At 36.3% G+C, this 23,932-nt stretch overlaps 1 pseudogene; it reads right to left on the bottom strand.

Annotated features, from left to right (window-relative positions):
• Positions 1-5,255: 5,255 nt before the first annotated feature.
• LOC145715224 (small ribosomal subunit protein uS12-like) lies at positions 5,256-6,842 on the bottom strand (annotated as a pseudogene).
• Positions 6,843-23,932: the final 17,090 nt, after the last annotated feature.

Genomic DNA, 23,932 nt, shown 5'->3' on the forward strand with positions numbered 1-23,932 from the left:
CCTGGTGCTCATCGCAAATGTACTCCTTAATCCCCATCACCTATTTAACCCATCCTCTCATCCATCTCCCCTCTGGTAGCCATCAGTTTGTTCCCTATAGCTAAGAGTGCGTTTCTTGGTTTGCCTGTCTCCTTTTTCCCCCTATGATGTTGGTGAAGATGCAGAGAAAGGGCAACCCTCTTACACTGTTGGTGGGAATACAAACTGATACAGCCACTCTGTACCAGTCCTCAAAAAGTCCTTAAAAATGAAGGTCCTCAAAAGTTAAAAATAGAACTCCCCTATGATCCAGCAATTGTACTACTAGGTATTTATGCAAAGATACAAAAATACTGATTTGAAGGGATATACATGCACCCTGATGTTTATAGAAGCATTATCAACAATAGCCAAATTATGGAAAGAGCCCAAATGTCCATCTACTGATTAATGGGTAAGAAGATATGGTGTGTGTGTGCGTGTGTGTGTATAGAGCTATCTCTCTCTCTCTCTCTCTCTCTCTCGAATGGAACATTACTCAGTCATAAAAAAGAATGAAATCTTGTCACATACAACAACATGGATGGAGCTGGAGAGTATTACGCTAAGTGAAATAAGTCAGTCAGAGAAGGACAAATACCATATGGTTTTACTCATATGTGGAATTTAAGAAATAAAACAAATGAACATGGGCAGGGAGGAAGAGAGAGGCAAACCATAAAACACTCTTAACTATAAGAGAACAAAATGATGTTCCTGGGAGGGAAGATGGGTGGGGGGATGGGTTAAATGAGTGATGGGGATTAGGGAGGGCATATGTGATGAGCACTGGGTGTTGTATGTAAGTGCTGAATCACTAAATTCTACACCTGAAACTAAAAAAAAGAAAAGAAAGGAAAGAAAAGAAAATCTGGAGGCATCACAATTCTAGACTTCAAGTTATATTACAAAGCTGTAGTGATCAAGACGGTATGGTACTAGCACAAAAGTAGACACAGAGATCAATGAAGAGAATAGAAAACACAGCAATGAACCCACAACTACATGGTCAATTAATCTTCAACAAAGCAGAAGAGAATGTTCAAAGGAAAAAAGACAGTCTCTTCAACAAATAGTATTGGTAAAACTGGACAGCAACATTCCAAAGAATGAAACTAGACCACTTTCTTATACCATACAGAAAAATATATTCAAAATGGCCTAAAGATTTAATTGTGAGACAGGAAACCATCAAAATCCTAGAGGAGAATACAGACAGTAACTTCTTTGACATCAGCCATAGCAACTTTTTACCAGATAGGTCTCCTGAGGCAAGGGAAACAAAAGCAAAAATAAAGTATTGGAACTTTATCACAATAAAAAGTTTCTTCATAGTGAAGGAAACAATCAACAAAACTAAAAGACAACCCATGGAATAGGAGAAGATAGTTGCAAATGACATATCTGATAAAGGGTTAGTATCCTAAATATATTTTTAAAAAACTTATAAAACTCAACAACCAAAAATCAAATAACTCAATTAAAAAGTTGAGTGGGCAGAAGACACGAATAGACATTTTTCCAAAGAGGATATCCATACGGCCAACAGACCCATGAAAAGATGCTCAACATTACTCATCACCAGGGAAATACAAATTAAAACTACAATCAGGGGCACCTGGGTGGCTCAGTCATTAAGTGACTGATCATTGATTTCTGCTCAGGTCATGATCTCATGGTTTGTGGGATCAAGTCCCGCATCTGTGCTGTCAGCACAGAGCCTGCTTGGGATTCTCTCTCTCTCTTTCTCTCTTTCTCTCTCTCTCTCTCTCTCTCTCTCTCTGACCTTCCTCTACTCATGCTCCCCCACTCTCAAAATAAAATAAACATTAGAAAACTACAATGAGATATCATCCTACACTTGTCAGAATAGCTACAGTTAACACAAAAAACAACAGGTGTTGGGAGTATGTGCAAAAAGGGGAACCCTCTTACACTGTTGGTGGGAATGCAAACTAGTGCAGCCACTCTGGCAAACAGTATGGAGGTTCCTCAAAAAGTTAAAAATAGAACTACCCTATGATCCATTAATTGTACTACTAGATATTTACCCAAAGAATACAAAAATACTAATACAAAGGGATATGTGCACCCTGATGTTCATAGCAGCATTATCTACAATAACCAAACTATGGAAATAGCCCAAGTGTCCATGGACTGATGAATGGATAAAGAAGATGTAGAATATATATATACAAAGAAATAATACTCAGCCATAAAAAAGAATGAAATCTTGCCATTTGCAATGACATGGATGGAGCTAGAGAGTATAATGCTAAGCAAAAAAATCAGAGAAAGACAAACACCATACGATTTCACTCATTGTGAAATTTGGGAGGTTTTAAATTATTAATTAAACCTCTTTACTTATAATAGGTCTTTTGGGATTTTCTTTGAGTCAGGATAGCTAACTGTGTGTTTCAAGGAATTTGTCCATTTATTCTGAATTATATAATCTGTTGACATACAATTTTTTACAGATATATACTTATATTTTTTTTATCTCTGTAAGATTGGTAGTAATGTCCCCAGTTTAATATTTTTAGTTTTTTGCCTCTTCCTTCTCACTCTAAAGCTGTCAGTTTTGCTGATCTTTTCAAAGAACTAACTTTTGGTTTCATCATTTTTCTCTATTATTTTTCTCTTCTCTATTTTAAATTCATCCTAATCTTAATTATGTCACTATTAGCTTCTATTAGCTTTGGATTTAGTTTGCTCCTCTTTTTCTAGTTCCTTGATTTGGAGAAGTTAGGTTATCAATTTGAGATCTTTCTTCTTCTTCTTTTTTTTTTTTTTTTTTGAGAGAGAGAGCACAAGTGAACAAAGGGCAGAGAGAGACAGGAAAAGAGAGGAAGATAATCCCACTAGGGGCAGAAAGAGAGAGAGAGATGGAGAGGGAGAGAGAGAGAAGTGGGGCTCATGCTCATTTGAAGCAGGGCTCGAACTCATGAACCATAAAATCATAACCTGAGGTGCAGTCAGATGCTTAACCGACTGAGTTACCCAGGCATCCGATCTTTCTTCCTTTTTAATGTAGGTATTCACAACTGTAAATTTCCCTTGAGAACTGCTTTTGTGGTATCCCATAAGTTTGGATATGTTGTGTTTTCTTTTTTATTTGACTCAAGTACTTTTTATTCCCTCATGATTTTCTCACCTTTTTGTTGTTGAAGAGTGTGTTGTTTAATCTCCACATGTATGTGAATTTTTCTCTTTTCCTTCTGTCATTGATTTCTAACTTCATCTTTTTTTTTTTTTAACATTTATTTATTTTTGAGACAGAGAGAGACAGAGCATGAATGCAGCAGGGTCAGAGAGAGAGGGAGACACAGAATCTGAAACAAGCTCCAGGCTCTGAGCGGTCAGCACAGAGCCCGACGCGGGGCTCGAACTCACGGACCGTGAGATCATGACCTGAGCCGAAGTCGGCCACTTAACCGACTGAGCCACCCAGGCGCCCCTCATCTTCTTTTTTTTAAATTTTTTTTCAATGTTTATTTATTTTTGAGAGAGAGAGAGAGAGACAGACAGAGTATGAGCGGGGAGGGGCAGAGAGAGAGGGAGACACAGAATCCGAAGCAGGCTCCCGGCTCTGAGCTGTCAGCACAGAGCCGGATGCAGGGCTTGAACCCACAAACTGCGAGATCATGACCTGAGCCGAAGCCGGACTCTTAACCAACTGAGCCACCCAGGTACCCCTCATCTTCTTATTGTAAGCAAAAATACATTGTATGATATCTATTTTAAAAGATCAATTAGGCAGATGCCTGGGTGGCTCAGTTGATTGAGCTTCTGACTTTGGCTCAGGTCATGATCTCATAGTTCGTGGGTTTGAGCCTTAAGTCAGGCTGTGTTGATACTGTGGAGCCTGCATGGGATCCTCTGTTCCTCTCTCTCTCTCTGCCCCTCCCCTGCTCGTGCTCTCTCTCTTTCTCAAAATGAGTAAACATTAAACAATTTTTTTAAAGAATCTATCAGGACTTGTTTGTGACCTAATTTATTTAGGAATTTTCCAAGTGCTCTTTAGAAGAATATATATTCTGCTGTTTTGGGTGGAGTGTTGGTTTATGTCTGTTAGGTCTAGTTGGTTTCTTGTGTTGTTCAATTGCTTTACTTCCTTATTATCAGCTGTCTGGTTGTTCTATCTCTTTTTAAAAGATAGCCTTTGAAGTCTCCAACCGTTATTGTAGTACTATTTCCCTTTTCAGTACTATCAATTTTTCCTTCATATACTTTGAGGGTCTGTTACTAGGTTTGTAAATAGTGTATCTTTTTTCTGTAGTAAACCTTTTTTAACATACAATATCTTTGTCTATTGTAATCTTTTTTCTTTAAAGTCTATTTGTTTGATATTAGTATAATCATTCCAGCTCTCTTTTATTTACTATTTGCATGGAATATCCTTTTCTGTCCTTTCACTTTCAACCAATTTGAGTTTTTGGACTGAAAGTGAGCCACTTATCGGAAGCATATAGTTGGATCATGTGTTTTAATCCATTGTGTTAATCTCTCATTTGACTGCAGAGTTTAATTTAGTTACATAAAGTAGAAACTAATAAGGAAGGAATTCTGCTATTTTGCTACTGCTTTCTTATATGCTTTATAGGACTTTCATGTATCTCATTCTATTATTGCCTTTTTTGTGTTCAGTTGATTATTTCTGTAGTAAAGTTAAAAACATTTTTTAATGTTTATTTATTTTTGAGAGAGAGGGAGAGGGAGGGAGGGAGGGAGGGGCAGAGAGAGAGGGAGACACAGAATCTGAAGCAGGCTCCAGACCCTGAGCTGTCAGCACAGAGTCCGACTAGGGGCTCGAACCCACTAGCCATGAGATCATAACCTGAGCTGAAGTTATAACTGACTGAGCCACCCAGGCACCCGTCTGTAGTAAAATCTTTATTCCCTTATATCCTTTTGTGTATGTTGTATAAATACATTTTTGTCCTTACCATGGGGATTAAATTTAGTATCCTAAATTTATAACAATCTAATTTGAATTTATATCAACTTAAATCTGTTCCTATACAGCTCATTCTTCCTCCTTTTACTGATGTCAACAATTATATATTTGTATTTTTGGTGCTCAATGCCATAGATTAGTAACTCTTTTTATGCATTTGTCTTTTAAATAATGTGGAAAATAAAAAATGGAGTTACAAGGAAAAATTGCAATAGCACTAGCTTTTATAATTGTCACATACTAATCTTTATTTCCTTTTTTTTGGTAAATGAAAATTTATTATTGCCATGTTTTCATCATCAAAAGTTATTATCTTGGTCTTTCTTTCTTGCCTTTGTATAGGGCCAAAAGAGAGACATTGGCTATTTTAATAACCTTAAAGTGAACTCCAGGAATGTCACTGACAGCATGACCTTTGCAACCAAACCCAGCAACCAGAACCTCATCATTTTCCTCAATAAAATTCAAACAACCACCATTGAGTACAAAGGCTGTGATTTTTTTTGCCATTCTTTTTAAAAAAATTATTAATTTATTATTATTGTTTTTTAACTTACATCAAAGTTAGCATATTATACAACAATGATTTCAGGAGTAGATTGCAGTGATTCATCCCCTGTGTATAACACCCAGTGCTCATCCCAACAAGTGTCTTCCTTAATGCCCCTTTCCCATTTAACCCATCCCCCCACGCATAACCCCTCTAGCAATCCTCAGTTTGTTCTCTGTATTTAAGAGTCTCTTATGGTTCATCTCCCTCTCTGTTTTTATATTACTTTTGTTTCCCTTCCCTTATGTTCATCTATTTGTATCTTAATTCCACATGAGTAAAGTAGTATATTTGTCTCTGACTAATTTTGCTTAGCATAATACCCTCTAGTTCCACCCATGTAGTTGCAAACTGCACGATCATTCTTTCTGATTGCTGAGTAATACTCTATTATATATATATACCGCATCCTCTTTATCCATTCATCCATCTATGGACATTTGGGCTCTTTCCATACTTTGGCTATTGCCAATAGCACTGCTATAAACATTGGGGTGCATGTGCCCCTTTGAAACAGCACACCTATATCCCTTGAATAAATACCTAGTAGTGCAGTTGCTGGATCATAGGGTAGTTCTATTTTTAATTTTTTGAGGAACTTCCATACTGTTTTCCAGAGTGGCTGCACCAGTTTGCATTCCCACCAGCAGTACAAAAGAGATCCTCTTTCTCTGAATCCTTGCCAACATCTATTGTTGCCTGAGTTGTTAATTTTAGTCATTCTGACTGGTGTAAGGTGGTATCTCATTGTGGTTTTAATTTGTATTTCCCTGATGACGAGTGATATTGAGCATTTTTTCATGTGTCTTTTAGCCATCTGGATGTCTTCTTTGGAAAATTATCTATTCATGTCTTTTGCCCATTTCTTCACAGGATTATTTGTTTTTGGGGTAAGTTTGATAAGTTCTTTATAGATTTTGGATACTAAACCTTTATCTGATACGTCGTTTGCAAATATCTTCTCCCATTGGGTCAGTTGCCTTTTAGTTTTGCTGATTGTTTCCTTTGCTGTGCAGAAGATTTTATCTTGATGTGGTCCCAATAGTTCATTATTATTATTATTATTATTTTTATTATTATTATTATTGCCATTCTTGATTAGCTGGAACCTGACACACTTCCTAATGGCAGAATTTGGCTATTTGGCTTCAAGGACTACTTTTTCCAGCACAATTCTTTTGCATGGAAAGTGCCACCAAAAGTGTTGGCCTTCAGGGCTGTGCCAAAATGGGCCTTCTGGCATGTTTATCACTTCTGATCTTGTCGTTGGCTATGGAGCTTCCTGGAAGTATGAAAACTATGACACTTGCCCATCCTGCCAGCACCACAGGCCTGAGCAAAAGAGAGAAGCAGCACAGGAAGGATCCACAAGTTTTACCAATCTTTATTTCTTCATATAGTTTTGAGTTACTGTCTAGCATTCTTTCATTTCAACTTGAAGGATTCCCTTTAGCATTTCTTGTGGAACAGCTCTAGTGGTAACATACTCCCTCAGTGTTTATCCGAGAATGTCAGAATTTCTCCCTCATATTTGAAGGAGTTTTGCTGAATATAGAAATAATAATGGACTTTCTTTTTTTTTTTTTTTTCTCTTTCAGCACTTTGAATATATCAGCACACTACATTCTGGCCTCCAAGATTTCTCATGAGAAATCAGTTGATAACCTTATTGATATTCCTTCTGGTGAGGAGCTGTTTCCCTCTTGCTGTTTTTAAGATTGTCTTTGGATTTTCATAGTTTGACTATAATGTGTGGGGGGTTTTGTTGGCTTGTCTATACTAGTTGGAATTTGTTGAGTTTCTTAGATTTGTAGATTCATGTCTTAAACCAAATTTGGGAAGTTCTCTATCCTTATTTCCTCAAATATTCTTTCTGCTCCTTTCTCACTATTTTCTACTTATGTGATTCCTACAACATATATGTTGGACTGTTTTATAGTGTCCCACAGGTCATTTACGCTCAGTTCACTTTTCTCCATTCCTTTTTCTTTCTATTCCTTAAACTAAATAATTTCAATAGCCTTATCTTAAAGTTTGCCAATTCTTTCTTCTGCTTGCTCCAATATACTTTTAAAACATTCCAGTGAATTTTTATTTCATTTATTGTACTTTTCAGTTCGAGAATTTCTTTTTAAATTTCTACCTCTTTTTGATATTGATGTTCTCATTTTGTTCATACATCATCTTCCTGTCTATTCCCATGTTTTCCTTTAGCTCTTCTAGCATCTTTAAGAAAGTTTTTAACTAGACTTCATGCCCAGCGCAGTGCCCAGCGTGGGACTTGAACTCATGACCCTGAAATCAAGACCTGAGCTGAGATCAAGAGTTTGACACTTAACTGACTGAGGCACCTAGGTGACCCAAGAAAGTCATATTTAATGTTTTGTCTAATAAGTCGATGTCAGTGGTTCCTCAGAGACAGCTCATGGTGATTATTTTGTTCCTTTAAATGGTCTATACTTTACTGTTTTTCTTTTTCCCTTTTGTATGTCTGTGATTTTTTGTTGTTGAAACTGGACATTTGAATTTCATAATGTGGAAACTCTGGAATCAGATTGTTCCCCTTCTCCAGAATTTTCTCTCTCTCTCTCTCTCTCTCTCTCTCTCTGTTTTTAAAGTTGTTCAAGGGTGTCTTTGCTTGTGATTAGCCTGAGATGAAAGCTCGAGATCTTCTCAGTTCTTTTCTGACACTCTGTTTCCATGGGTATACATAGAAGTTTTCTAAATTTCCCTGTATACATGTCTGATTTTGAATGTCATAATCCTTAAATGTCTGACTCTCGAAGGGGAAAAAAAAGGTAAAAAGAAACAGAGAGAAAAAATACCCCAGGGACTGTTCTTCAGTCCCTTGCTAGGAATTTCAACTGGTGCAAGTTAAAACAACAGTGGCCAGCCTCTGGGCTGCATCTCAGTGGTCAGAAGCAGCAGTCAAAAATCAGAATACTGGGACACCTGGGTGGCTCAGTCAGTTGAGCATCCTACTCTTGGTTTCAGCTCAGGTCATGATCCCAGGATCATGGGATTGAGACCTGCATCAGGCTCCATGCTGAGTGTGGAGCCTGCTTGAGATTCTCTCTTTCTCTCTCTCCCTCTGCCCCTCTCCCTGGCTTGTGTACATGCTCTTTCCCTAAAATAAAAACAAAACAAAAATACTTGCCTTAAAAAAAAATCAGAATACCAAACACCAATATTTGGGGACAAAGTCCTTATTGCCCACAGTGGGCACAGTGGGAATTGCTTATTGCAGCCCTTATTGCTCACAGTGGGAATACCAAACACTAATATTTGGGGACAAGGTCCTTATTGTCCATGGTGGTTCCAGAAAGCCACACCAGGAACATAGATTTGCCTGCTTGCTGTAGGCTTCAATGGATGGAAAATGGGTAGCCATTACTGTGCTAAAACTGAAATTAATAAAAATAAACTGCAATTTACTAGCCAAGCTTTCCCCAGGAAGCTGTAATCATCCATATAGACTTGAGTTCCAAAATACTTACATCAGATGATTTCTGCCAGTATAATTTTTGTGGAAAGACAGATTGTGGAGAGACAGATTCCTGATTCTTCTTAGTCTTCTATCTTCCTTTACTTCACTCCAATGTTTTAATGTTGATGACATATATTTTATATTTCTCTTCATATTTCATGCCTTTGTGTTATCATTAAGAATCCCAGTTGCTTTTATAAAAAAATATTATATTTAGGTCTTTACCCCATTTTGAGATTAAAAAAAATGATATGGTGTGAACTGAAGTTCATTATTTAAACAAGTGGATGTCAAATTGTTCCAGCACCATTTGTTGAAAATACTATGTTTTCTTTATTGAGTTACTTTGACAACTTTGTTGAAAATAAATTTACTATATACCTTTGGGTCTATTTCTGCATGCCCTATTCTATTCCATTCATCTATTTATATGTTTTTGTATAAATATCATACTGTCTTAATGACTGAGCTTTAAAAAACTTTTTAAATATTTATTTATTTTTGAGAGAGAGAGAGAGACAGAGAGTGAGTGGGGGAGGGGCAGAGAAAGAGGGAGACACAGAATCTGAAGCAGGCTCCAGGCTCTGAGCTGTCAGCACAGAGCCCAATGCGGGGCTTGAACTCATGAACCATGAGATCATGACCTGAACCAAAGTCGGCCGTTTAACCAACAGAGCCACCCAGGCACCCCAATATGACTAGCTTTAAAGTAACTCAAAATCAGTGTAGGTCTTTCAACTATGTTCTTTTTTTCAAAATTTTTTGGTTTTTCTAGTTCCTTTGCATTTTTGAATAAATTACAGAATCAGTTTGGCAGTTTCTCAAAAAAAAGCTGATTGAAATTTGATTAGGAATAAATTTAATCTATAAATCAAGTGCACACTGGGGTGCAGTTCAGGGGAAACTAAGTGCGGGGTTCTAGAGTCTTGTCCTAGTGGAGTCACACAGGACATGCTTAGTTTCCCCCAACAAAAGATGTCACAACCTGCGTGAAATGTTGTTTATCAAGAGAGGTCATTAGAAACTAAATGCCCAAGATTTTGATTGGGGTATGATCACAAGATAACTTTATTCTGGTGAATAATCAAATTCCAGACTGCCAGGATGAAAGCAAGTGTTCAGCATATACCATATTGTTTGTACAAAAAGTTTAGATTCAACAATCCTCTATTACCAGTTAATGGTAGAAATTCTCCTGAAATCTAAGTTTCCAGACAACAGCCGAGGACCAACCTTATAAGATGCTATCAAAGCATAGCAGTCAAACTAGCTATGTTAATCTTTTTCTACACTGTTACCATAATTTATTTTCTAATCTTTCACTTTTTAACTTTACTATTTTTTTTATTGTGTTAAAATACATATAACATAATTTTTCCCATTTTAAGTGCACAATTAGTGGCATTAGTTATATTCACAATGTCGCATACCATCCATTCACTTTTAACCTATTTGTTTTATGTATAAAGTGGGTTTCTTATAGGCAGTATTTATAGCAGTTTGCTGTTTTTTATCCAAAGTGAAAATCCATGCCTTTTAATTCAGAGTGTTTATACCACTTATATTTTTCATACCATTTATATTTGATTATGGATTAGCTTGGATTTAAGTCTACCACCTTGCTATTTTTTTTTCATTTGTCCTATCTGTATTTTTTACTACTTTTTCCTGCCTTGTTTACTTATTTTTGTTCTTCCTTGTTTGGAATGAACAGTGTATTTTTATAATGCCACTTATCTCCATTGTGGCTTTAATAAGTATAACTGTTATTTTTGTTTTATTTTTAGTGGTTGCACTAGACTTTATACATATTTAACTTGTCACTGTTTACCTTCAAGTAATACAATAGTATTTCACATATAGCATAATAATTTAATGGGGTGCCTGTGTGGCTCAGTCGGTTAAGCCTCCAACTTCAGCTCAGGTCATAATCTCGCAGTTCGTGAGTTCAAGCCCTGCATCCGGGCTCTGTGCTGACAGCTCGGAGCTTGAATCCCACTTTGGATTCTGTGTCTCCCTCTCTCTCTCTGTTCCTCCCCAACTCACACTCTCTCTCATGTCTCTCTCTCAAAAATAAATAATTTAAAATTTTTATAAAAAAAATAATTTAAACATACTTCAAATTTATCCCCTTGTAATCTGTGCTATTGTTGTCATACACGTTATTAAATCCCACAATATATTATTATTATTGCTGTCAACCTGAAGCCAGCAAATTATGATTCACTATCCAGTTGTCTCCATACCATTTGTTGAAAAAAACTTCTCTCCTCCATATAATTGTCTTGACACCTTGTTGAAATCTTGTGATGTCTTTGTCTGGTTTTAGTATCAGAATGATATTAGTTGCATATTCCATTGTATGTATATACCACATTAAAAAATCTATTAATCTGTGATTGGACACTTAGGTTATTTCCACTTTTTGGCTATTGTGAAGTATGCTGCTATGAACGCTGGCATACCCTGTTTTCAATTCTTTAGGGTTTATACCTTGGAGTAGAATTAATGGATCATATGACAAGTCTATGTTTAACTTTTTGATGAACATCTTCAATGATTTTCAATTATATATATACACACACACATACATACATACATACATACACATACATATACACACATATTAAAGTTATATCATTAGTGGTCACTCTAGGACTTACTATACACATTTTAACTTATCAGAGGCAGGTTCAGATTTATACTAACTTAATTCCAGTAAGATACATAAACATAACTATATAGCACTATTCCTTTCCCCCTTTTTGTGATATTACTGTTATATATATTATACCTCACGCATGTTAAGCTCTAAATGCATTGTTGTAATTATTACTTCATATAATTTAATGGCTTTTAAAATAAGAAAATGAAAGAGAGCAAATACGTATCTATAGCTTTAAAAAATATTTACCTTCTTTATTATCATTTCCAGTTCTCTTTATTTGTTCTTGTGTATTTGAGTTGGCATCTGGAGTAATTTCTTTAGCTCAGTACAATTTTGCTGCACCCATTTCCTTTGTGTTATTATTGGCAAGTATTTTATATTTCTATAAGTTATATGCCCAAAGAAACATTATAAACATATTGTTTCATACAATTGTTTTTAAAATCAGCTAAGAGAAGAAAAGAGGAACAAACAGGATCTCATAGAGTTGTGTAGAATACTCCATGTGACAACAAAATGCACATTTTTTTCGAGCACCTATGGAATATAAATCAAATGGACCATATACTAGGTTATAAAACAACCTCAACAAATTTAAAATTTGTTGAGTAACTAGAAATCAACAGTATAAGGATAACAGGATATCCCTAGATACTTGGGAACTAAACAATATACTTCAAAATAATCCATGGATGAAAGACAAAGGCTCAAGGGAAATTTTAAAAAATACAATGAACTGAACAAAAATAAAAATTAAACATAACAAAATTTGTGGAATGTAGCCAAAGCAATGTTGAGAGGGGAATTTTAGCAGTAAATGCTTATATTATAAATGAGGGAGTGGCATCAGAAAGATGGCTTAATAATATTCCTCTCATTTGTGACCCTCCTCAACAACAACAATTTGTCATCCATCTATAGTCTATGGGATCCAGTACTACATACCAATCGATCCAGGAGGAGTCTTGCTCACTGTGCATCAGGTAATAGGCATATGGACCTTAGTCCTCACAGGAACCCTGCAGTGACCCAAGAACTGACTCCAGCCCCTCTTGGCCATGGTCCATGAGCCCCTGGAGAACGCTGTCTTAGACAATCAATTATAGGAAAGAGTCTTTGTGGAAGTCCAAGTTTCCAGTGGAGAAGTTCCATCATACCACTGAAGCAAAAAATATGAATTTAGATGCATTGGAGAAGGCAAGAGGAACACTTTAACTTATCTGCATCACCCCTTCTCCAAGGTGGCACAGCTCAGGGCCAAGATATCTTCTCAGCTTGTGGTTTCTCCTGCAGGGGAAAGTGAGAGTGTTGAGTGAGCACCTGGCTTTCCTAGCTGTGCAGTATGCTGCCAAAGGGGCCTATTTATTCCTCATGCCAGCCAGAGTACTGAATCATGAGTTACATAACTGGAGGGCCAGGAAGAGGCTGGGAATGTGGCAGATAGGACTCCTGGAGGACATTAAAGGAATGAAGATCCTATCAACCACATTGCATTCTCCATCAAAAAGCCCACCCACAAGCTGCTAAGGATGTTTCACCTGCAGATGCCTGCAATCTGGTCCATAGGCACCCCCAGAACTCTGTGTACCTCGCCCACATGCCACATCCTATGGTTGGCTCCCTATGTTTGTTCTCAATGGTGGTGGTAAGAGCAAGCTCTGGCAGATGGCTTGTGAGCATGCAAAGAAAGCAGCCCCAAACTGCAGGCTAGGGAGAGACAACAAACATAAATTTTTTTCCACCACCCTTGGGAAAGAAAAAAAGAGACTGCCAGCACCCACCCTGGTGCATTTCAGGGTTGAGAAAAGGCATACAAACTTAATAATTTTGCCATCAAAGGGAGCAAAAAGTGTACAGTAAGCATGTCCATAGAAGGACCAAGAAAGCCTCAGAATCACTAGCAGAGCTGACAGAGGTATTTCTCTCCTGTGTGCAGTTAGTAAGACTGGAGGAAGTGACTGCTACTTCAAATGCAAAGACATCAACACAAAACTTCAAGAACTATGGAAAATCAAAGAAACATAACACCACTCAGGGATCACTACAATTTACTAGTAGTCAATTCCAAAGACATGCAGATCTGAGATATACTAATAAAGAATTAAAAATAGCTGTTTCAAGGTACAAAAAAGAATTAAAAATAGCTGTTTCATTGAGCTACAAAAAACCTGATTTCAGTGAAATAAGGAAAATATACACAAACAAAATGAGAAGTTTAAAAAAGAGATAGAAATTGGGGCCACTGCCTGGCTCAGTCAGAAGAGCATGTGACTCTTGATCTAAGGATCATGAGTTTGAGCCTCATGTTGAGTGTAGACATTACTTAAAAAAATAAAACCTTTAAAAAAGAGAGATAGAAATAATAAAAAGTAGCTGCACAAAAATTCAGGAGCTAAAGAATATAATAAATGAAGAATGAGATAGAGAACATCAACATTAGAATGGATTGAGCATAAGAAAGAACCTGTAAGTTCAAGACAGGAACTTTGAAATTATCTAGTCAGAATAGAATTTTTAAAAAATGATAGAGTGACAAAAGCCTACATGATATATGGGATACCACCAAAAGGAAGAATTTGTAAATGATTGGTGCTCCAGAAGGGGAAGAAAGAAGAGGGCAGAAAGTTTATTTAAAGAAATACTGGCTGAGAACATCTCAAATCTGGGGAGAGATTTAGATTACTAAGCTAATGAAGTTCATAGGTCACCAAACAAACTCAACTTAAAGAGATTTTCTTCAAGGAGTGCCTGGGTGGCTCAGTTGGTTGAGCATCCAACTCTTGATTTCAGCTCACATCATGATCCCAGGGGTGTGGGATTGAGCCCTGTGTAAGGCTCTGTATTGAACATGGAGCCTGCTTAAGAGTCTCTCCCTCTGCCCCTCTGCCCCCACTGGTTCTCTCTCTCTCTCTCTCTCTCTCTCTCTCTCTCTCAAAAAAGAGAGAGATCTTTTTCAAGACACATTCTAATAAAAATGACAAAAATCATATTCAGAGGGAGAATCGTAAAAACAGGATAAGAACAGAAGCTTGTACCTTACAAGGAACTCTCATAAAGCTATCAGTGGATTTCTCAGCAGAAACCTTATAGGCTAGGAGAAAGTGGGATTATAAACTCAAAGTGCTGAAAGGAAAAAAATGTTATCCAAGAATATTATATCTGGCAAAGGTGTTCTTCAGAAATGATGGGAAAATAAAGATACTCCTATAGAAAAACAAAAGTTAAGAGATCATGTTGGGTTCTCTGCTGTTAGCACAGAGCCCATTTCAGATCCTCTGTCCCTCTCTCTCTCTTCCTCTTCCCCACTTATGCTCTCACTCTCTCCAAAATAAATAAACTTAAAAAAAAAAAAAAACAACAAAGTGGCTGTACCATTTTTCATTCCCACCAGCAATAGATGAGAGTTCCTGTTGTTCTACATCCTTGTTGGCATTTGGTATTGCCAGGTTTTTTTTTTTTTTTTTTTTTGTCAGTTCTTTTACTTTAGCCAAGCTAATAGATGTGTATTAGTTATTTCATTGTTTTTTTGAATTTTTAATTCCCTAATTGAAGCATCTTTTCACATACTTACAGCTATCTGTATATCTTCTCTGGTGAAGTGTCTGTCATCATTTGTGCATTTTTAAATTGTGTTGCTTGTTTTCCTATTGTTGAATTTTGAGAGTTCTATGAAGAGTTTATATACATTGCATACAAGTCCTTACTATCAGATAACTTATTTGCAAATATTTTCTCTGAGTATGAGGCTTGTATTTTTAATCTTTTAACATTGACTTCTGGGGTGCCTGGGTGGCTCAGTTGGTTAAGCACCTGACTCTTAGTTTTGGCTCAGGTCATGACCTCACAATTCATAATGTTCAAGCCTCATATTGGGCTCTGCGCTGACAGCAGCACCTGCTTGAGATTCTCCGTCTCCCTCTCTTCTGCCCATTCCCTGCTTGTGCTCTTTCTCCTAAAATAAGTAAATATTTTAAAAATGATAAAATTGTATTAAAAAACATTGACTTAGAGCAGCATGTTTAAAGTCTAGATTCTTTTTTTTTTTTTTTTGCATGTGGATATCTAGTGCTTACAACACCATTTGCTGAAAGGACTATTCTTTCTTTCTTCATTGAATTGTCTTTATCAATTTATTGAAAAAATGACACAGGCATCTATCATAAAACCCAGCAATTGTCCTCCTAGGTATTATTTTAAGAAAAACAAAGATGGGGCGCCTGGGTGGCTCAGTCCGTTAAGTGTACAACTTTGGCTCAGTTCATGATTTTGTGGTTCATGGGTTTGAGCCCCATGTTGGGCTCTGTACTTACGGCTCAGAGTCTGGAGCCTGCCTCAGTTCTGTGTCTTCCTCTCTCTCTGGCTCTCCCCTATTTGTGCTCTCTCTCTTTCTTAAAAATAAATAAACAGTTAAAAAAAGAAAAAAGAAAAGCAAAGATGTAGGTTTATACAAAAAATTTAGTAGTTTTAACATATAGTAACAAAAATTGGAATCAGCTCTGATGTCCTTCAATAGGGGAATGATTATAAAAACTATGTAGCAAAACCACAAACTAGTATTTAGCAACAGAAATGAAATATTGATATATAAAACAACTTGAATTAGTTTCCAATTATCCTGAGTGAAGAAAGCCAATTCCAATAGGTTACATGCTATATGATTCCACTTATTTTACATTCTTGCAATGACAAAATTGCAGAAAGGGAGAACACATTAAAGAGATGATGGGGTGAATGGGAATTGTTGTGGCTATAAAAGAGCAACATGAGTCCACTTAATAACAGTAATATATACATTATTCTCAAGTATATATGGAACATTCTCTGGGATAAACTATAACACAAGTTTCAATACATTTAAAGACACAGAAATAATACAAAGTACTTTTTTGACCACAGTAGAATGAAATCACACCAATAACAGAAATAAAATTGGGAAATTCATAAATATGTGGAAATTAAATCACACACTCTAAATGACTGATGAGTCAAAGAAGAAATCAAAAGAGAAAGAAAATAATTTGAGATAAATGAAAACAAGGACACAACATACTAAAACTCATAGGATGCAGCTAGGGCAGTACTTACAGGGAAATTTTACAGCTTTAATTTAATTACATAAACTGGAAAAGAATACACTAAACCTAAAACAAGCAGAAGGAAGGAAGTAATAAAGATCAGAGCACTAATTTATAAAAGAGAGAATATGAAAACCATAGAGAATATAAAGGTAATCAAGAGCTGTTTCTTTGCAAAGGTTAAAAAATTTGATGAGCTTTAGCTAATATTGATCAAGGAAATAAGAGAGAAAACTAGATTATTAGAATCAGAAAAAAAGAGGGAAATTACCACCTTACAAAAATAAAAAAAATTATAAAGCAATACTATGAACAACTGTATGCCAATAAATTAGATAGCTTAGATAAAATGAACACATTTCTAGAAAGACAAACTACTGTAATCAACTCAGGTAGAAATAGACAATCCAAATAGATCTCTAACAAGTAAAAAGATTGAATCAGTAATACAAAAAACCTATTTTCAAAAAAAGCACAGGCCCAGGTGGCTTTACTGCTTAAGTCTATGAAACATTAAAAAAATTAATATAAATTCTTCACAAATTCTCCAAAGAAATAGAACAGTAGGGAATACTTCCCAACTTATTCACTCATTCTGTGACACCCTGTCTCTAAAACCATAAAAGACCTCACAAATAAACTTCAAACCAATATATCTTTTGAATATGGACACAAATACAGTGACATGTAAATAGAATTATATACCATCACCATGTGGGATTTATCTTAGGAATGCAAGGATGGTTCAATATACAAAAAAATCAATTATAATTAGATGAGAACTTTTTCAATCAGGTCTTAAATCATCTTAAAAACCTACAATTAGTATATAATACTTAATGGTGAGAGACTTGGACACATTCACTCTAAGATCAGTAACAAGCAATGGTATCCACTCTTGCCACTTCTATTCAACCTTGTACCAGAGGTTCTGGTCAGAGCAACTAGGCAGGAAAGAGAAATAAAAGGCATTTAGACAGAAAAAGAAGTAAAACTATTTCTAATCACAGATGACATAATCTGGTATGTAGAAAATCTCCAGGAGTTCAGTAAAAAGTATTAAAACTAATAAAAGAGTTCAGCAAGGTTCCAGGATAAAAGATTAACAGGCAAAAATCAATTGTATTTCTATATGCTTGCAATGAACAATCTGGAAGCAAAATTTTAAAAATGTTTCCATTTATAGGGGTGCCTCAATTGGTTAAACGTTGGACTTCAGCTCGGATCATGATTTGGTGGTTCGTGGGTTCAAACCCCTCGTGGTGCTCTCTGCTGTCAGCACAGAGCCTGCTTCAGATCCTCTATCCCTGCCACCTCCCGACTCTGTCCTTCCCCTGTTCACATGCTCTCTCTCTCTCTCTCTCAAAAACAAAAATAAAAACACTTCCATTTATAATAGCATCAAAAAGAATAACATAATTGGGAATAAATTTTTTTTTACATTTTTTTTTAATGTTTATTTATTTTTGAGACAGAGAGAGACAGAGCATGAATGGGGGAGGGTCAGAGAGAGGGAGACACAGAATCCGAAGCAGGCTCCAGGCTCCGAGTGGTCAGCACAGAGCCCGACGCGGGGCTCGAACTCACGGACTGTGAGATCATGACCTGAGCCGAAGTCGGACACTTAACCGACTGAGCCACCCAGGCGCCCCTTTTTTTTAATTTTTTTTTTAATGTTTAGGGAATAAATTTTATAAAAGAACTGAAAAGTTTATATACCGGAAGCAACAAAATATTATTGAAAGAAATTAAGGGATACTTTCTCAACAAAGGGGGTTTAGAGGGAAAATACATCAACATTATAAGGCCACTTATGAAAAACCCACAGCTAACATCATCCTAAATGGTGAAAAAAATGAGAGCTTTTCCTTTAAGATCAGTGACAAGGATGTCCACTTTCACACTTTTATTCAATATAGTACTAGATGTCCCAGCCACACCAATCAGACAAGAAAAAGAAATAAAAGGCATACATATCAGTAAGGAAGAAGTGAAACTGTCACTATGTTTGCAGATGACATGATACTATACATATAAAAAACTCTGAAGACTCCACCAAAAAACTATTAGAATAAATGAGTTCAGTGAAGTTGTAGGATATAAAACTAATACACAGAAGTTGGTTATGTTTCTATACACTAATAATAAAGTAGCAGAGAGAGAAATTAAGAAAACAATTCCATTTACAATTACACCAGAAGAATAAAATACCTAGGGGGCACCTGGGTGGCTCAGTCAGTTAAACGTCTGACTTCAGCTCAGGTCATGATCTTGTGATTGGTGAGTTCAAGCCCTGCATCAGGCTCTCTGCTGTCAGCATGGAGCCCACTTTGGATCCTCTGTCTGCTCCCCTCTCTGCCCCTCTCCTGCTTGTGCACTCTCTCTCTCAAAAATAATTAACCATTAAAAAAAAAACAAAAACTAAAAACAATCTTAAAAAAAAAAAGAATAAGATACCTAGGAATAAACTTAACCAAGGAGGTGAAAGACCTGTACTCTGAAAACTATAAAACACTGATGAAAGAAATTGAAGATGACACTAATGAAAAGATATTCTATGTTCATGGATTGGAAGAATTAATATTGGTAAAGTGTCCATAGTATCCAAAGAAATCTACAGATTCAACACAATCTGTATCTAAATACCCCAATGGCACTTCCCCCCAACCCCAAAACAGAACTAGAACCAATAATACTAAAATTTGAATGGAACCGCAAAAGACCCTGAATAGTCAGAGAAGTCTTGAGAAAGAACGAAGCTGGAGTTAGCACAATTCCAGACTTCAAGATATACTACAAAGCTGTAATAATCTAAACAGTATGGTATTGGCACAAAAATAGACACATAGATCAATAGAACAGAATAAAAAGCCCAGAAATAAACCCATGCTTTTATGGTCAATAAGTCTATGATAAAGGATATACAATGGGGAAAAGAATCTCTTCAATGAGTGGTGCTGGAAAAACTGGATAGCTACATGCAAAAGAATGAAACCAGACCACGTCTTAAACGTACACAAAGATAGGGGCTCCTGGCTGGCTCAGTCAGTGCAACATGCAACTCTTCATCTTGGGTTTGTGAGTTTGAGTCCCAAATTGGGTGTAGAGATTACTTAAAAACAGTATCTTAAAACATACACAAAAATAAACTCAAAATTATTTAAAGATCCAAATGTGAGAACTGAAACCATAAAACTCTTAGAAGAAAACATAGGCAGTGTTTTCTGACATTGGCTATAGCAACATTTTTCTATCTATGTCTCCTTAGGCAAAGGAAACAAAAGGAAAAATTAACTATTGGGACTATACCAAAATAAAAAGTTTTGCACAGTTAAGAACACCATCAACAAAGTGAGAAGGCAACCTACTGAATGGGAGAATATATTTGCAAATGATGCATCTGATAAGGGGTTAATATATAAAATATATAAAGAACTTGTATAACTCAACACCCAAAAAACAAATAATCCAATTAACAAATGGGCAGAGGACCTGAATAGACATTTTTCCAAATAAGGCATACTGATGGCCAACAGACACATGAAAAGATGTTCAACATAACTAATCACCAGGAAAATGCAAATCAAAATTGCAGTGAGGTATCACTTTACATCTGTCAGAATGGCTAAAATTAAAAAGCAAGAAATAACAAGTGTTGGTGAGGATGTGGACAAAAAGGAACCTTTGTGCATTGTTGGTAGAGATGCAAATAGGTGCACCCACTGTGGAAAACAGTATGCAGGTTCCCACCCCCCCCCCCCCCGCCCGCAATTAAAAAATAGAACTACCATATGAAATAGTATTCCACTACTAGGTATTTACCCAAAGAAAATGAAAACACTAATTCAAAAAGATATATGCACCCCTATGTTTATGTTTATTGCAGCATTATTTATAATAGCCAAAATTTGTGAGCAAACTAGGTGCCCATTGATATATGGATAAAGATGTGGCATGTGTATGTGTGTGTGTGTGTGTGTGTGTGTGTGTGTAATAGAATATTACTCACCTATAAAAAAGGATGAGGTCTTGTCATCTGTGACAACAGAGATGGACCTACGAGTATTATGCTAAGAGAGAAAGACAAATACCGTATGATTTCATTTAATATGGAATCTAAAAAACAAAACAAATAAAACCAGGAACAGACCCATAAATACAGAGAACAAACTGATGCCTGGATTTCAAAACTTACTGTAAAGCAACATTAATCAAGACAGTGTAATATTGGTATAAAGAAATATAGATCAATGGAATGTAACTGAGAGTCTAGAAACAACTCATGTGTCTATGGCCAACTGATTTTCAACAAAAGGGTCAAGACCATTCAATGGGGGAAATAGTCTTTTCAATAAATGGTGCTGGGACATTGGAATGCCACATGCAAAATAGTGAAGCTGGATTCTTAACTCACACCATATATAAAAATTTACACCAAATGGATCAAAGTCCTAAATATAAGAGCCCAAACTATAAAATTCTTGGTAGAAAACACAGCGGTAAATTCGCATAACCTCAGACTTTAGCAATGGTTTCTTATATATGAGACTAGAAGCACAAATAACAAATGAAAAAACAAATTAGATTTCATCAAAACTGAAAACTTCCATGTTTCAACACACTATCAAGAAAGTAAATGTACAACCTACAGAAGGGGAAGAAATATTTTTAAACCTTATATCTGATAAGGAACTTGTACTAGAATATATAAAAAACTCTTACAACTCAAAAATAAAGAAAAATAATTCAATTTAAAAATTGGCAAAATATCTGAATAGACATTTCTCCAAGTAAGATATTTGAATGAGCAGTAAGTACATTAAAAGATGCTCAATGTTTTTAGTCACTAGGGAAATGCAAATGAAAACCACAGTGAGATATCTTTTCACATTCACTTGGTCAGGTAATAAGAATCGTTGGTGAGAATGTGGAGAAATCAGAACCCTCATATACTGCTGGTATAAATGTAAAATGGTGCAGCCATTTGGAAGGCAGTCTTGAAGTTCTTCAGTTAACTAGTCACCATATGACCTAGTAATTCTATTCCTATGTATATATTAATGAGAAATGAAAACATGTCCATACAGAAACTTGTAAACAATGTTGATAGCAGCATTACACATAATCGTCAGAAGGTGAAATCAACTCAAGTGTCCATCAGTGGATGGATAAGCCAAATATGGTACATCCAAACAACGGAATATTATTCGGCCATAAGGAGTGATGCACTAATACAGGCTACAACATGGTTAAATCTTGAAAACATGCTAAGTGAAAGAAGCCAGTTACAAAATACTACATATTCTGTGATTCCATTTATTATGAAATATCCAGAATAGGCAAATGATAGAGACAAAGAGTAGATTGATGGCTGCTTAGGGATTATGGGAATGGGGCATAATAAAGGGTATGGAGTTTCTTTTTGAGGTGATGAAAATGTTCTAATAGTGACTGCAGTGATGATTGCACATATGTGTGATCGCAGTGATGATTGCACATACGTGTGACTCTACTAAAAACCACTGAATTGTACACTTTAAATAGATGAACTGCATATTATGTGAATTATTTATCTCGGTAAAAATTTTTAAGGGGCAACATGAGGCATTCTGAGTTGATTAAAATGTTCTGTATCTTTAAAAACAAAACAAAAACCTAGTAATGGAATACGTGAGTTCTATGGTTAGTGTATATATATATATTTTTTAACATTTTTTTTATTTTTGGGACAGAGAGAGACAGAGCATGAACGGGGGAGGGGCAGAGAGAGAGGGAGACACAGAATCGGAAACAGGCTCCAGGCTCCGAGCCATCAGCCCAGAGCCTGACGCGGGGCTCGAACTCACGGACGGCGAGATCGTGACCTGGCTGAAGTCGGACGCTTAACCGACTGCGCCACCCAGGCGCCCCGGTTAGTGTATATTTTTAACTTTATAAGGAACTGTCAAACTTCAAAGTGACTACTTTGTCTTCCTGCTAGCAATGTACAAAAGTTCCAGTTGCTGCACGTTCTCATGAATACTCAGTATTGTAATTTTTAACAATTTAAGCCATTCTAATAGGTATATGTTGTTATATCATTGTGGTTTTATCATCTATCACTTACATTTTCTGAATGACTAATGATGTTGAGCATCTTTTCATGTACTTGTTTTAGTTGCCACCCATGTATCTTTAGTAAAGTGTCCTAAGTTTAAAATAATTAATTAAAGGGGCATCTGGGTGGCTCAGTTGGTTAAGCGTCCGACTCTTGATTTCGGCTCAGGTCATGATCTCACAGTTCATGAGTTTGAGCCCCACATTGGGCTCCACACTGACAGAGCAGAGCCTGCTTGGGATTCTTTCTCCCTTTCTCTCTGTCCCTCCCCTGCTCATGTGCACGCTGTCTCAAAAACAAACTTTAAAAAATTACAGAAGTAATTAAGTTAAATTTAAGTTACAAAAGAATAGTAATTTTCACAAAAATTAGAAACTTAAAACCAAAACAGAAATAACATTTAAAGATGAAGAACGATGTGGAGAATAATATTTGCCAGGTATGTGAAAGGACAGGGAGAGTAGATACCATATGTGAAGAGATGATGGACTTTGCTCTTTCTTTTGAGTGTATCTGCTGTGTGTATATATAACCTCTTACTGCACCAACCTAATTTGTAAAATGCTCTGACTCCTCCCATGTGATCTGGAGGCTAAAGTTGGGAGGTGCCCAATATGATCAGGTCAGAATTTTGAGAGGCAAGGAGTCCTAGGCTTGGACAATACAGGCCCACAGTGTTCTGCTTACAAACAAGGTCTATGGGCAGAGGTAGTGGGAAGGTGTGGGGCATCAGTAGATGGAGTAGGGAGGTCATCAGGCATTAGGGGTAGGTGTGAGGAGAAAAGGGACAGTGGCACAGGGGTCACCAGGAAGAGTACAAAAGATAAGGATAGGACAAATTTTTGGCCATTATTTCTCCAAATATTTTTTTCTGTCACTCACTTTTCTATCATGTACTTTGAGGACTTCAATTACTTGTATACTGAGCCACTTGATGTTGTCCCATGGCTTATTAATACTATTTTTTTCTTTCCTCTTATGGACTTTTTCTGTCTTGGAACATTTTTATTGCTATGGCTTTACATTCACAAATCTTCTGTGATGTCTAATCTATTTCATCTTTAGAAGCTTGTGACT

The sequence above is a fragment of the Panthera onca genome, unplaced genomic scaffold (assembly GCF_046562875.1).
Source record: "Panthera onca isolate mPanOnc1 unplaced genomic scaffold, mPanOnc1 haplotype 2 h2.h2tg000212l_path, whole genome shotgun sequence".
Taxonomy (NCBI): domain Eukaryota; kingdom Metazoa; phylum Chordata; class Mammalia; order Carnivora; family Felidae; genus Panthera; species Panthera onca.